General features: G+C 43.7%; 1 long non-coding RNA gene across 1 annotated transcript; it reads right to left on the bottom strand.

The window, feature by feature from the left end:
* Positions 1-5,300: 5,300 nt before the first annotated feature.
* LOC144889093 (uncharacterized) lies at positions 5,301-8,621 on the bottom strand. Its single transcript, XR_013621587.1, has 3 exons — positions 8,427-8,621; positions 5,711-5,794; positions 5,301-5,559 (listed from the first exon to the last, which is right to left on the bottom strand). It is a non-coding gene; the product is annotated as an uncharacterized LOC144889093 (long non-coding RNA).
* Between the last annotated feature and the right edge of the window lie 7,285 nt (positions 8,622-15,906).

Genomic DNA, 15,906 nt, shown 5'->3' with positions numbered 1-15,906 from the left:
ATTCTGTTAAAGAGAATAAACCTAAATACAGCCAATCACAGAATAAGCTTGGGCTGGTAGGACTGCCTGGATGTGTGTGTGTGTGTGTGTGTGTGTGTGTGTGTGTGTGTGTGTGTGTGTGTGTGTGTGTGTGTGTGTGTGTGTGTGTGTGTGTGTGTTCAACGGCATGCAAAGTGTGATCTCGATCGAACTGTTTGCTTACGAGAGCCATCTTTATGAGTCCTGGCGAGACGATTATTCTGAAGACAGTAGATTCTCAAATGAAGTGGATTTCTCATCCCTTTCTTTTTCTGATATCTGTTATTCCATAACCAGAATCCCAGCTTCCTCCTCAGCTTTGTGAAGAAACCTCCCGAGGGATTGCTCCTTGTTTTCTTTTGAGCGGATGAAGTTGTTGCATCGTCGGTCATTTCTGGCTCTGTGTTGGTCAAAATTGCGCTTCCCTGAAGTTTCTGTGGAACCTGGGCATGGTTAATTTCCTGAGGATGAACAATCCATGGAAGTTCCCCAAGGATGGACAATTCCCTGGGGATGGTTAATCCCTGAATGGTTGATAAACTCTGGGTGTTATCCAGGAATGGGATGGTTGAAAAGTCAAGAGTGTTTGAAAGGTCCAGGCTGGTTGAGTACGCCTGCGTGATCGATTGTCTGAGGGTGTTTGATGGAGCGTGAGGGACCGACCATGGATCATTGCTGAAGGAAACCCTTTGTGTGGTTGACATAAATTCTACTCCTGGCAACGTCTGGAGAGTTACCCGGTTGTTGGTTGAACCTGTCTGATCGATGAACATCTGCTGTGTGGTTGACCTGCACTGGGTGTGACAGGTTCTCTCTGATCGATTGATTCTGAGTTCTTGAAAAAATCTGGGTGTTTGGCATGCGAAGGGTTATCAAAAGGCTTTTGATGGTAACTTGGCCCTGAGAAGGTATTCGAGCTGTGAAGGGCAAACCTCTGACGGATAACAGGTACTGAGTGGTTGGCAATCTCTGTGCGAGTGTTCTGGTGTAGAAAGTTAAACATTGAGTGGATGCATTGCTCCAGATGGGTGGCAGGGTCAGGGTGAGTGACAAACTTTGAATGATCCAGAAACGCTGAATTCCGTTGAGTGAAACAGTTTGAATCACAATTAAACCATCTGGTGTTAACATGAATGGGGGTATTTCTCTGTATGACTGCTGCTGGGTAGATCGCAGGCCTTGGGTAGTTGATAGATCCCAGGGATATGTTTCGGTTCTGGAGGGAAAAGTCTTTCTGGCTGGATCATCATTGGCAACTGGGAGGTCTCGGATGGATGACGGGCCCCGGGAAGTCTTCTGGCGTTTGGCCTGTAGATTTGAAAGAAATTAACGTTTATAATGTTTACAGTTTTTCTCGATTGCTAAATCAATGTCAATGAAACTGATCAAAAACACCAAAAACAATCATTGCACAACCGAAACAACTCGCTCCTTTTGCAAGGCCACATTGGTGTTTTACACTTGCCATGTCCTTTCAGATTTCTAAAATCCTCCATTTTCATCCGATTGACTTGAAATTTGAATAGGATTTTCATATCGGTGAACTGAATTCAACCAACAACTATTTCTCAGATCAACTTCGGCAAAAAGGTCAACATAGGCCTAAGGTCAACCACCTTTTTCAGATTACTAAAAGCCTGAATTTTCATCCGATTGACTTGAAATTTGAATAGCATTTTCAAATCGGTGAACTGAATTCAACCACAACTATTTCTAAGATCAACTTCGGCAAAAAGGTCAACATAGGCCTAAGGTCAACCACCTTTTTCAGATTACTAAAATCCTCAATTTTCATCCGATTGACTTGAAATTTGAATAGGATTTTCATATCAGCAATCTGAATTCAACCACCAACTATTTTTGAGATCAACATAGGCCAAAAGGTCAACATAGGCCTAAGGTCAACAACCTTTTCAAACTTCTAAAATCCTCAGTTCTCATCCGATTGATTTGAAATTTCAATCGGATTTTCATATCAGCAAACTGAATTTTACCACCAACTATTTTTGAGATCAACATAGGCCAAAAGGTCAACATAGGCGAAAAAGGCAACAAGTTTTTCAAATTTCGAAAATCCTCAATTTTCATCTGATTGATTTGAAATCTGAATAGGATTTGCATATAAGCTTGCTAAAAGCAACCGCCAATTATTTTTGAGGTTAAAAGGATGCTCTACTGAGTGCCATTCTATTTTGTTCTGTTTCGCCAAGTGTCACTCCAACAGTGATTTTTCATTTGTCTGTCTGTTTGTGAACAAGATATCTGAAAAAGTTGTGGACGGATTCGGACAAAATTTGGTGGAGACGTTGAGTATGTAAGGAGAACGAAATAACTAGATTTTGGTGAGTATCCGGATCCAGAACCCAATCCCAGAATTTTAAAAGTGATTCATCACCATTGAGAGACAGGGGAAAAAACTATAAATAGCATAATATATCAAAGTTATGGATGGATTCGGAACAAATTTGGTGGATAGGTTGGGAGTGTGACAAGGAAGAATTGATTAAGTTTTGGTGATTCGAATTGGAAGATTCGAATCTGGATCCGGCTACAACAATTTTTAAATTTTTTTTAAACGTGATTCTTCAGCATTGAGTGTTGAGGCCTAAAATCCTCTACAGTATGATATCTCAAAATGTTGTGGACGGATTATGACAAAACTTGGTGGATGAGTTGGTGAGATGACAAGAACAAGCCGATTAGATTTTGGTTCAGGTCCGAATCCAGATTAGGCCTATCTATCGGTGGGATTCAAAACGTAAACTGTTCTGCCTGGTGGAGTGCTCTTCGGAGAGCTGTTCTGGTTTGTTTGCTTGACGTCCATGCATTCCTAATCTGCTGGTCAGAATGAGTTGAAAACAGGTGGTTGTACTCTAGGTTTACAGGAAAAGGTTTTATGCAATAAAAAAAACATTTAATCGCCCCTTGCACTCAGATTCGAAGGAAGCAAATTCTCTATGTAAATTTGTAGCATAAAGCACCACCTGGCATGAGGGGGTATTACAAGTCAACACAATTAATCAGTCATGCGGGAATTTACCCGTCCGTAATTCTGGGGAAATTACCACGCCCATAATGATGGGTTCTTTGCTAGTGTAATACAATTTGAAGTACTTACACCTTGCTTTACTTTCTACAAAGTCGAAGGAGCATTTATAGGTTCATACAATTTTTTTTTTTTTTTAAATACATGGTCGAAGGCTCGTAATGGAGCTGACACACACACACACACACACACACACACACACACACACACACACACACACACACACACACACACACACACACACACACACACACACACACACGAGACAAACACTTAACAGACACTGAGCTTGGGGGAAGTGTCGTTACTGCCATCACTTCCAGGGATACTCTGGCTTCCAGTAACACGACAACAATGGTGCCGCCTTTCTCATCGCACTCAACGGTCATTTAACTAGCAAGTTACCATGCCCACACGGGATTCTAAACGGGGTAGGGATGGAGGTGGCGCTGTGCAAATAGCCTTCTGTCATCGAGCCGGCAAGCTGGGAGCAACAATTCACCTTTATTGCCACGTCTGATGCAATTTAAATGCTCTAAGGCAGCTCGGTGCTCCATTTGAAACTGTTCGATATTTGTAGCTTTTTGATGCCGAGAGTCCATAATAAAAAATTGTATTGGTGTCAAAGCTCGTGACCTATTGGAAATTAATAGTAGGATGTCATGTGTAAGACAAGGACATTACTGTATTTGACATGAACGAAATGACATAGTTAGACAATAAACAAATAAACATAGTATTTGGGATTTGGTCATGCTGTCCTAGTATATTGAGGGATTTTTAGATGAGAATGTCTGATGATTGTTTTCAGATGAGAATGTCATCAGAGAATGTCTGATGATGATGAAAACAGGAAGGTCTGATGATATGATAATATTATCTTGATGCAAAAATGGAAATGGACAAGCCAATTATTTATAATGAACACTTTTGTCCATTGTGTTACCATTATCAGTTGCTTACGTTATGGATGTTAATGTTGTCCTCTGGTACATCTTGATAAACGGTATCGTGCAGGCAAGACTGATCGAACCAAACGAGCAGTTTCCTCACAAAAATTTTGGATGGAAAGCAGGGGAGAAGTGGCTGATTCCCAATGTATCCAAGGAAATATAAGCAGTTTGGGCAGTGGATGTTGCCTTTATGTAGAAGGAACTACAGGAAGACAATAAAGCACAAATCATGGCATAGGACCTGAAGATTGATCATTATAACAACACAGCAACCCACCCCCACCCTCTCCCACCACTCCCCCCTTTCATGCATAACTCCCCCCCCCCCTCTTGACCCCCCCCCCCCACTGTTCCCCCCGAATTGAAATTAAACCTCCACAACGCTGGCAGCTTGACCTAATTCAAGGTTCCTACGCCAACCTACAGGGGGCTTTGCATCAATGGTACAGCAGTGATCCCAGAGATGATGCAACCAGAAATCAGCTGCTGCACGTGAATGATGGTGATGCAGCTCTGACCTCACATGGCATCTCAAAGTAAGTCAAAAGTAAAGGCTGTTTATCCTACACTGCCTGTGCCATGTCTCCTATCACCTAGAGGTCCATGTAGTGTGAATGATGGAACTTCTCAAGGAGGGAGTATGGCCTATGCCAAAGAACTGGCCTTTTAAACTCTATGGTAGTCCCATACTCCAGAACCGGCCTTTTTAACTCTATGGTAGTCCCATACTCCAGAACCGGCCTTTTTAACTCCATGGTAGTCCCATACTTCAGAACTGGCCTTTTTAACTCTGTGGTAGTCCCATCCTCCAGAACCGGCCTTTTTAACTCTGTGGTAGTCCCATACTCCAGAACCGGCCTTTTTAACTCTATGGTAGTCCCATACTCCAGAACCGGCCTTTTTAACTCTATGGTAGTCCCATACTCCAGAACCGGCTGTTTAAACTCCATGGTAGTCCCATACTCCAGAACTGGCCTTTTTAACTCTATGGTAGTCCCATACTCCAGAAATGGCCTTTTTAACTCTACGGTCGACCCATACTCCAGAACTGGCCTTTTAAACTCTATGGTAGTCCCATACTCCAGAACTGGCCTTTTTAACTCTATGGTAGTCCCATACTCCAGAACTGGCCTTTTTAACTCTATGGTAGTCCCATACTCCAGAACTGGCCTTTTTAACTCTATGGTAGTCCCATACTCCAGAACTGGCCTTTTAACTCTATGGTAGTCCCATACTCCAGAAATGGCCTTTTTAACTCTATGGTCGACCCATACTCCAGAACCGGCCTTTTTAACTCCATGGTAGTCCCATACTTCAGAACTGGCCTTTTTAACTCTATGGTAGTCCCATCCTCCAGAACCGGCCTTTTTAACTCTATGGTAGTCCCATACTCCAGAACTGGCCTTTCAAACTCTATGGTAGTCCCATACTCCGATACTCCGCACCACGTACCGGTTGTTGGGAAATCCAATCTGGAATACATTCTTCGTTGACAAACCAAAGTTTTCCACTCAAGAATTTGCAGAATGCATTCTTTTTGCACTGTCGTACAACAATGAGAAAAAGTGGCAGAACATATGGAAGAATTCAATGAATAATTACATTTTGTTCAGCAAATCATTCTTTCCATTTCTGTACAATATACAATCCGAAGTAATATAATACACTGTCAAGGTGAAACCTTTCGACTCACCCGGTGAGTCAGGATCTGTTTGGATCTCAGCAGCTCGTGTGAGCAACGGATGCAACGGAGACACGTGAAAATGTCCTCCAACATCTGAATATTGAAAGCAGCAGATTATACTCGGAAGAGCGCAAACCTCCGCCAGGCTGCACATTCTATGTTTTGTATCCCACTGATCGGCGAGATCTGGATTCCGACCTGAAGCAAAATCTAATCGACTTGTTCTTGTCATCTAACCAACTCATCCAGCAAATTTCACCCGAATCCATCCATAACCTTTTGAGATATCGTCCGACATATTGTTTTTGACCCGAGATAGCTCTCAATAGTGAAGAATCACTTATAAAATTCTACAATCCGGAATCGTCTCTTCACCAAAATCGAATCAATTCGTCCTTGTGACATGCTCAATCTCCCCAAGAAATATCATCCGAATCCACCAACAACTTTTTGAGATATCGTGCTATATCGGTTTTATGCCATCCTCTCAATGGTAAAGAACAGCCTGGAGTTGGTTTAACGGTTCGGGTGCTGGCGTGGGATCCGAGAATCCTGAGTTCTAAATCCCAGTCAATCGTTCAATTAACGCCAGGGAGGTTGACTCAGCCTGTCATCCTTCCAAGGTCGGCAAATTGAGTACCAGCTCACTGGTAATTGGGGAGCTGCATTGGCGGCACAAAAGCACCTCCAGAGAAATGATGCAACCAGCAGCCAAACGCAGCATACTAAAAATAAATGGTGAAGAATCACTTTAAAAATTCCCGTATCTGGATTCAAATCTTCACCAAAAGCGAATCAATTCGTCATTGGAACACACCCAACCTTCCCACTAAATATCATCCGAATCCACCAACAACTTTGTGAGACATCATGCTATGTCAGTTTTATCCTATCCTCTCAATGGTGAAGAATCACTTATAAATTGTCGTATCCGGATTGGAATCTTCACCAAAATTGAATCAATTCTTCCTTGTCCGACAACCAACCTTCCCACTAAATATCATCCGAATCCACCAACAACTTTGTGAGACATCATGCTGTGTCAGTTTTATCCTATTCTCTCAATGGTGAAGAATCACTTACAAATTGTCGTATCCGGATTGGAATCTTCACCAAAATTGAATCAATTCTTCCTTGTCCGACAACCAACCTTCCCACTAAATATCATCCGAATCCACCAACAACTTTGTGAGACATCATGCTATGTCAGTTTTATCCTATCCTCTCAATGGTGAAGAATCACTTATAAATTGTCGTATCCGGATTGGAATCTTCACCAAAATTGAATCAATTCTTCCTTGTCCGACAACCAACCTTCCCACTAAATATCATCCGAATCCACCAACAACTTTGTGAGACATCATGCTATGTCAGTTTTATCCTGTTCTCTCAATGGTGAAGAATCACTTACAAATTGTGGTATCCGGATTGGAATCTTCACCAAAATTGAATCAATTCTTCCTTGTCCGACAACCAACCTTCCCACTAAATATCATCCGAATCCACCAACAACTTTGTGAGACATCATGCTATGTCAGTTTTATCCTGTTCTCTCAATGGTGAAGAATCACTTACAAATTGTGGTATCCGGATTGGAATCTTCACCAAAATCGAATCAATTCTTCCTTGTCCGACAACCAACCTTCCCACTAAATAACATCCGAATCCACCGACAACTTTGTGAGACATCATGCTGTGTCAGTTTTATCCTATCCTCTCAATGGTGAAGAATCACTTATAAATTGTCGTATCCGGATTGGAATCTTCACCAAAATTGAATCAATTCTTCCTTGTCCGACAACCAACCTTCCCACTAAATATCATCCGAATCCACCGACAACTTTGTGAGACATCATGCTATGTCAGTTTTATCCTATCCTCTCAATGGTGAAGAATCACTTATAAATTGTCGTATCCGGATTGGAATCTTCACCAAAATTGAATCAATTCTTCCTTGTCCGACAACCAACCTTCCCACTAAATATCATCCGAATCCACCGACAACTTTGTGAGACATCATGCTATGTCAGTTTTATCCTGTTCTCTCAATGGTGAAGAATCACTTACAAATTGTGGTATCCGGATTGGAATCTTCACCAAAATCGAATCAATTCTTCCTTGTCCGACAACCAACCTTCCCACTAAATATCGTCCGAATCCACCAACAACTTTGTGAGACATCATGCAATGTGAGTTTTATCCTGTTCTCTCAATGGTGAAGAATCACTTACAAATTGTGGTATCCGAATTGGAAGTTTCACCAAAATCTAATCAATTCTTCCTTGTCCGACAACCAACCTTCCCACTAAATATCGTCCGAATCCACCAACAACTTTGTGAGACATCATGCTATGTCAGTTTTATCCTGTTCTCTCAATGGTGAAGAATCACTTACAAATTGTGGTATCCGGATTGGAATCTTCACCAAAATCGAATCAATTCTTCCTTGTCCGACAACCAACCTTCCCACTAAATATCGTCCGAATCCACCAACAACTTTGTGAGACATCATGCTATGTCAGTTTTATCCTGTTCTCTCAATGGTGAAGAATCACTTACAAATTGTGGTATCCGAATTGGAAGTTTCACCAAAATCTAATCAATTCTTCCTTGTCCGACAACCAACCTGCCCACTAAATATCATCCGAATCCACCAACAACCTTTTAAGATATTGTGCTGTGTATCGTTTTTGGCCCAACCTCTCAAAGGTGAAGAATCACTTACAAATTCTAGAATCCGGAACCGGATCTTCACCACAATCGAATCAATTCTTCCTTGTAACACACTCAACCTGCCCACCAACTTTCGTCCGAATCCGCCCACAACTTTGTGAGACATCGTGCTCACAGACAGACAGGGCGAAAACAACTTTGATGGTGGAGGAATAATTGACGAATAACGGCTTTTCCGGGACTTAGAAGAGCAACAGCTGCTCATGTTCACCTCACCATGGTTCAGGAGGAAGTAAAATCTTCAGAACGATCGACAGAATCAACGGAAAGCTGCGAGCATCGTCACTTTTAACCGTAATTTCTCAGAGCGAAGCGCGTGTTGTCATGACAACATAACACTTGTGTTTTCGGTTGAAAGGGAACACTGCTTCTGACGTCACCTTGCGGTATCCGTTTTGTGAATTTTATTTGCTTTAAAACGCAACAAATCGTGTGCACGATACCTCGTGATGTGGCGTGTCCGACGCAGTGATGTATTTCCATTGTGAACATGAAAGATCTTTCATGACGTCTGTCGTGACTCCGTTTTATCGCGTTGGTATTTGTATGATGACGTAATCCGCCGGTGGAACTCGAGAGACGAGACGCCTGCGTGCGTGATGGCGGCACAGCCACTTGAGGCTTGACTGAACTTCTCCCTCACCCCACCCCTTCCCACCCTCACCCCACCCCTTCCCACCCTCACCCCACCCCTTCCCACCCTCACCCCACCCCTTCCCACCCTCCCCCCCACCCCTTCCCACTCCTCACCCCACCCCTTCCCACCCTCCCCCACTCCTCCCCCCACCCCTTCCCACTCCTCACCCCACCCCTTCCCACCCTCCCCCACTCCTCACCCCACCCTCCCCCACTCCTCACCCCACCCTCCCCCACTCCTCACCCCACCCTCCCCCACTCCTCACCCCACCCCTTCCCACTCCTCACCCCACCTCTTCCCAACCTCCCCCACTCCTCACCCCACCCCTTCCCACTCCTCACCCCACCCCTTCCCACTCCTCACCCCACCCCTTCCCACCCTCCCCCACTCCTCACCCCACCCCTTCCCATTCCTCACCCCACCCCTTCCCAATCCTCACCCCACCCCTTCCCAACCTCCCCCACTCCTCACCCCACCCCTTCCCACTCCTCACCCCACCCCTTCCCACCCTCCCCCACTCCTCACCCCACCCCTTCCCATTCCTCACCCCACCCCTTCCCAACCTCCCCCACTCCTCACCCCACCCCTTCCCACTCCTCCCCCCACCCCTTCCCACTCCTCCCCCCCACCCCTTCCCACTCCTCCCCCCACCCCTTCCCACTCCTCCCCCCACCCCTTCCCACTCCTCCCCCCACCCCTTCCCACTCCTCCACCCCACTCCTCACCCCACCTCTTCCCAACCTCCCCCACTCCTCACCCCACCTCTTCCCACTCCTCACCCCACCTCTTCCCACTCCTCACCCCACATAAATCTATATAAACTTGCAGAAAAATTCTCTATTTTCACATCATTCATCCTTAATCTCGCCGGTGTACCGAATAGGAATAATGGTAAAGCAAACAATGTGTGTGGAATTGCCGATGCTGACGGTGTAATCGACAGCGGCCTCACATAAATAAACGTAGACTTGTGCAAAATGCCGCCATAATGAGATGTTCCCCCCATTCTATATTTTCACATCATCCAGCCTTGAATAACCCTGCATTTATTTTCTGGATGTATCGAACAATTACTGCCGCACGCTGGTACCGGAAGGAAGTTCGGGCAGAGGCAGAGCAGTAGAAATGTAGAATCGATGGACGCAATGGCGTCGAGAGGGGGATCAGGGGGTCGCTGCCTTGAGGCCTGGGGTCCGTTAAGGGGCGCAAGCTTCTCCTGTAAGTTTTTTTAACAGTATCGTGAAGCCCCTCATCGGCTCATCCTCATTTCCTCATCGTTACATTTAAAACCAGAAGCTGATTTTTCTTTTCTTGCCGGAAACGAAACAACGTTTACCGCTGTTCAGTTTCAAACTCAGTTCAGTTTCAAACTCAGTTCAGTTCAGTTCAGTTCAGTTCAGTTCAGTTCAGTTTCAAACTTTACAGAAAATGGCGAATATGACCCGACTGCCAAGCCACAATGAGCCGGCGAAGCCAAAGCTTCTTGCCACTATTTTACCCATCACTGTGGCATCAGTAGGTTAGGTAGTTGGTAGGTGTAGTAGGTACCGTACCTAGTAGTAGTAAAACTTGGTAAAAGAGAAGAGCAGAGCAGACGGTCCTCCTCAATACCTACATACAATAATTTCTAAATGTCACAAGAAGCTTAAGGAAGTAAGTATACGATGTGCTTACTCAGGGCCTATTAGTATTTGAAGAAATTTTATAAGCTTTTTTGAAATATTTTTTCAAATGCTCGAATCTCATTGGTTCCGGTGGTTGGTGAAGATTTTCGTTGAAGATAACCAGGGCCCGGGGAACGAGGTTGGTCTTAAAGTATTTTAATTACAAATTAGAGGTGCATAATATGGTGAATCAAACAAAGACGGGTGAAACAAACTCCTATTGAACTTTTCGCAATTTTTTATGCATACTTCCACATCCGCAAGATGGCGGCCTCCATGGAGTGATTTGGTGCGTCAAAGTTTCAAAATTCTCAAAGGATCCAGCAAAATCTGTCTTTTCAACATAATACGTACGCATTCATTCACAACACCGGCTTCGCCGGCTACTAGTACCGACTGCAAAGCCGCAATGAGCCGGCGAAGCCAAAGCCTCTTGCCACTATTTTACCCATCACTATGGCATCAGTAGGTTAGGAAGTTGGTAGTAGGTAGGTGTAGTAGGTACCGTACCTGGTAAGACTTGGTAAAAGAGAAGAGCAGAGAGTCCTCCCCAATGGCAATACGTGCATACAATAAATGTCACAAGAAGCTTAAGGAAGTAACTATACGATGTGCTAGCTTAGGGCCTATTTTAAGAAATTTTAACTGGGCTTAACATACGTTTTCACAGTAAGTGTGTCGTCTTCTAACTTCAGTCGCTGTCAGGCGCCAGGGCTGGTTCTCTGACTCTCCGGGCACGGCAGCTTCCTCCACCAGAAGACGTTAGCTTGCAGTGATTAATTCGGTGAATTCTGTGTCAACTTCGGATATTTCCGGCCGTGAAAAACTATCCGTATTTCTAAACTAAATATGTAAACCGCTTATACCATATTTCTGGCCGTGAAAAACTGTCCCATACGGCCGCGAGATTTCTAAAAAACAATTCTTCGTCAATGTTAGAATATTTGACGCCGTTTTCACCCTCCGAAACGCGTAATAATATTTTTTCAAATGCTCGAATCTCATTGGTTGTGGTGTTTGATGACGATTTTCGTTGAAGATAACGAGGTTGGTCTTAACGTATTTTAATTACTAATTAGAGGTTTCATTAGATTGTGAATCAAAGAACGACGGGTGAAACAAACTCCTATTGAACTTTTTCGCAATTGTTTTATGCAAACTTCCGCATCCGGTCGATGGCGCCCACCATTGAGCGCTTTCATTTTAGAAATATTTTTGCAAATGCTCGACTCTCATTGGGTCCGGTGTTTGGTGACGCGTTTTGTTGAAGATAACCAGGCCCGTGCGGGCCGATGTTGGTCTTAAATTATTTTATTAATACATCGGAGGTGCATAAGATTGTGAATCAAACGACGACGGGTGAAAGAAACTCCTAATGAACGTTTTAAATTTGTTATGCATACTTCCGCATCCGCAAGATGGCGGCGTCCACTGCGCTTCGGATTCTCGAGCCAAGGCATAATCAGGTTTTCAACATAATACGTACTCGTTTATTGACAACACCGGCTTCGCCGGCTACTAGTACCGACTGCAAAGCCGCAATGAGCCGGCGAAGCCAAAACCTCTTGCCACTATTTTACCCATCACCATGGCATCAGTAGGTGAGGTAGTTGGTAGGTAGGTAGTTGGTAGTAGGTGGGTAGGTAGTTGGTAGTAGGTAGGTGTAGTAGGTACCATACCTGGTAAGACTTGGTAAAAGAGAAGAGCAGACAGTCCTCCCCAATGGCAATACTTGCATACAATAAATGTCACAAGAAGCTTAAGGAAGTAACTATACAATGTGCTAGCTTAAGGCCTATTTTTAACTAGGCTTAACATACGTTTTCACAGTAAGTGTGTAGTCTTCTAACTTCAGTCGCTGTCAGGTGCCAGGGCTGGTTCTCTGACCCTCCGGGCACGGCAGCTTCCTCCACCAGAAGACGTTAGCTTGCAGTGTTTAATTCGGTGAATTCCGTTTCAACTTCGGATATTTCCGGCCGTGAAAAACTATCCGTATTTCTAAACTAAATATGTAAACCGCTTATACCATATATCTGGCCGTGAAAAACTATCCCATACGGCCGCGAGATTTCTAAAAAATAATTCTTCGTCAATGTTAGAATATTTGACGCCGTTTTCACCCTCCGAAACGCGTAATAATATTTTTTCAAATGCTCGAATCTCATTGGTTCTGGTAGTCTAGTAGGAAGACTAGGTCCCCCTGCACCCCCCGGAGATATACTTCTAATCAGTGTTTCTAGATTGGAAAAAATGTGTAGAAAATGACTAGCTATGGCCCCAAGCTGAAATAATGTCCCACATACCATTTTTATGCAAATTACTGCTGCCATTATCAAAAAAAGACTAGGTCCCCCTGCACCCCCCGGAGATATACTTCTAATCAGTGTTTCTAGATTGGAAAAAATGTGTAGAAAATGACTAGCTATGGCCCCAAGCTGACAAAATGTCCCACATACCATTTTTATGCAAATTACTGCTGCCATTATCAAAAAAAGACTAGGTCCCCCTGCACCCCCCGGAGATATACTTCTAATCAGTGTTTCTAGATTGGAAAAAATGTGTAGAAAATGACTAGCTATGGCCCCAAGCTGAAAAAATGTCCCACATACCATTTTTATGCAAATTACTGCTGCCATTATCAAAAAAAGACTAGGTCCCCCTGCACCCCCCGGAGATATACTGAAACTGGCAGTGACTGGTGATTGAAATGCGGTGCCTTTTTGTGTTTCAGGTCGAGGTACGTGAACTCCCCACGATCTACAGCAACCAGGAAGAGACTGATACCAGGGTGGTTCTGTACCTCCATCATGCTGCTACCGGATACAAGAACGCTGTAGTCAGAACACCGGACACAGACATCCTCCTGATCCTGCTCCACCATGCCCACAACATCAAGCTGACGGTGTACCTGGATACAGGGTCAGGGAAGCATCGCCAACTTGTCAACGTCTCTGAGCTGGCAGAATCCCTGGGAGAGGACTACTGTGCCACTCTCCTGGGGTACTATGTGTTCAGCGGAGAAGACTGCACCAGTGCCTTCAAAGGGAAGGGAAAAGTCGGGCCCTTGAAAAAGCTGGAGAAGAATCCCAGGTTTCACAGGGCATTCGGTGAATTTCACAGGGTATTTAGAAAAATAAAACTTTGTGTTAACGTCTGTGTAGACGGACCTTAATATGAGTCTATTATTTCGTAAAACTGTGATTATTTTGTAAATAAAGCACTAATTAGCATACTAGTATACCATAGACACATGTAATCATGTTATGAATAGTTCTATCATGATCTATGCCCTTCAAAACATGGGTCTAGACACCTTCATTTTTCAATTATCTGCAATATTGGCTGAGATATGTCAAAAATCGTTTTTTTGATAATGGCAGCAGTAATTTGCATTAAAATGGTATGTGGGACATTGTTTCAGCTTGGGGCCATAGCTAGTCATTTTCTACACATTTTTTCCAATCTAGAAACACTGATTAGAAGTATATCTCCGGGGGGGTGCAGGGGGACCTAGTCTTTTTTTGATAATGGCAGCAGTAATTTGCATAAAAATGGTATGTGGGACATTTTTTCAGCTTGGGGCCATAGCTAGTCATTTTCTACACATTGTTTCCAATCTAGAAACACTGATTAGAAGTATATCTCCGGGGGGTGCAGGGGGACCTAGTCTTCCTACTAGACTATGGTGTTTGATGACGATTTTCGTTGAAGATAACGCGGTTGGTCTTAACGTATTTTAATTACTAATTAGAGGTTTCATTAGATTGTGAATCAAAGAACGACGGGTGAAACAAACTCCTATTGAACTTTTTCGCAATTGTTTTATGCAAACTTCCGCATCCGGTCAATGGCGCTCACCATTGAGCGCTTTCATTTTAGAAATATTTTTGCAAATTCTCGACTCTCATTGGGTCCGGTGTTTGGTGACGCGTTTTGTTGAAGATAACCAGGCCCGTGCGGGCCGATGTTGGTCTTAAATTATTTTATTAATACATCGGAGGTGCATAAGATTGTGAATCAAATGACGACGGGTGAAAGAAACTCCTAATGAACGTTTTTAATTTGTTATGCATACTTCCGCATCCGCAAGATGGCTGCGCCCACTGCGCTTCGGATTCTCGAGCCAAGGCATAATCAGGTTTTCAACATAATACGTACTCGTTTATTGACAACACTGGCTTCGCCGGCTACTAGTACCGACTGCAAAGCCGCAATGAGCCGGCGAAGCCAAAGCCTCTTGCCACTATTTTACCCATCACTATGGTATCAGTAGGTTAGGTAGTTGGTAGTAGGTAGGTGTAGTAGGTACCGTACCTGGTAAGACTTGGTAAAAGAGAAGAGCAGACAGTCCTACCCAATACCTGCATACCTCTTTCGACTATTTTACCCATCACCATGGCATCAGTAGGTTAGGTAGTTGGTAGTAGGTAGGTAGGTAGTTGGTAGTAGGTAGGTGTAGTAGGTACCGTACCTGGTAAGACTTGGTAAAAGAGAAGAGCAGACAGTCCTCCCCAATACCTGCATACAATAAATGTCACAAGAAGCTTAAGGAAGTAACGATACGATGTGCTAGCTGAAGGCCTATTTTAAGAAATTTTAACTGGGCTTAACATACGTTTTCACAGTATGTGTGTAGTCTTCTAACTTCAGTCGCTGGCAGGACTGGTTCTCTCTGGGCACGGCAGCTTCCTCCACCAGAAGACGTTAGCTTGCAGTGATTAATTCGGTGAATTCCATCTCAACTTCGGATATTTCCGGCCGTGAAAAACTATCCGTATTTCTAAACTAAATATGTAAACCGCTTATACCATATTTCTGGCCGTGAAAAACTATCCCATACGGCCGCGAGATTTCTAAAAAATAATTCTTCGTCAATGTTAGAATATTTGACGCCGTTTTCACCCTCCGAAACGCGTAATAATATTTTTTCAAATGCTCGAATCTCATTGGTTCTGGTGTTTGATGACGATTTTCGTTGAAGATAACGAGGTTGGTCTTAACGTATTTTAAATACTAATTAGAGGTTTCATTAGATTGTGAATCAAAGAACGACGGGTGAAACAAACTCCTATTGAACTTTTTCGCAATTGTTTTATGCAAACTTCCGCATCCGGTCGATGGCGGTCTCCATTGAGTGATTTCATTTTATAAATATTTTTGCAAATGCTCGA

The sequence above is a fragment of the Myxine glutinosa genome, unplaced genomic scaffold, assembly GCF_964187855.1.
Source record: "Myxine glutinosa unplaced genomic scaffold, kmMyxGlut1.1 SCAFFOLD_759, whole genome shotgun sequence".
NCBI classification, from domain to species: domain Eukaryota; kingdom Metazoa; phylum Chordata; class Myxini; order Myxiniformes; family Myxinidae; genus Myxine; species Myxine glutinosa.
This window is presented reverse-complemented; position numbering and strand designations above follow the sequence as displayed.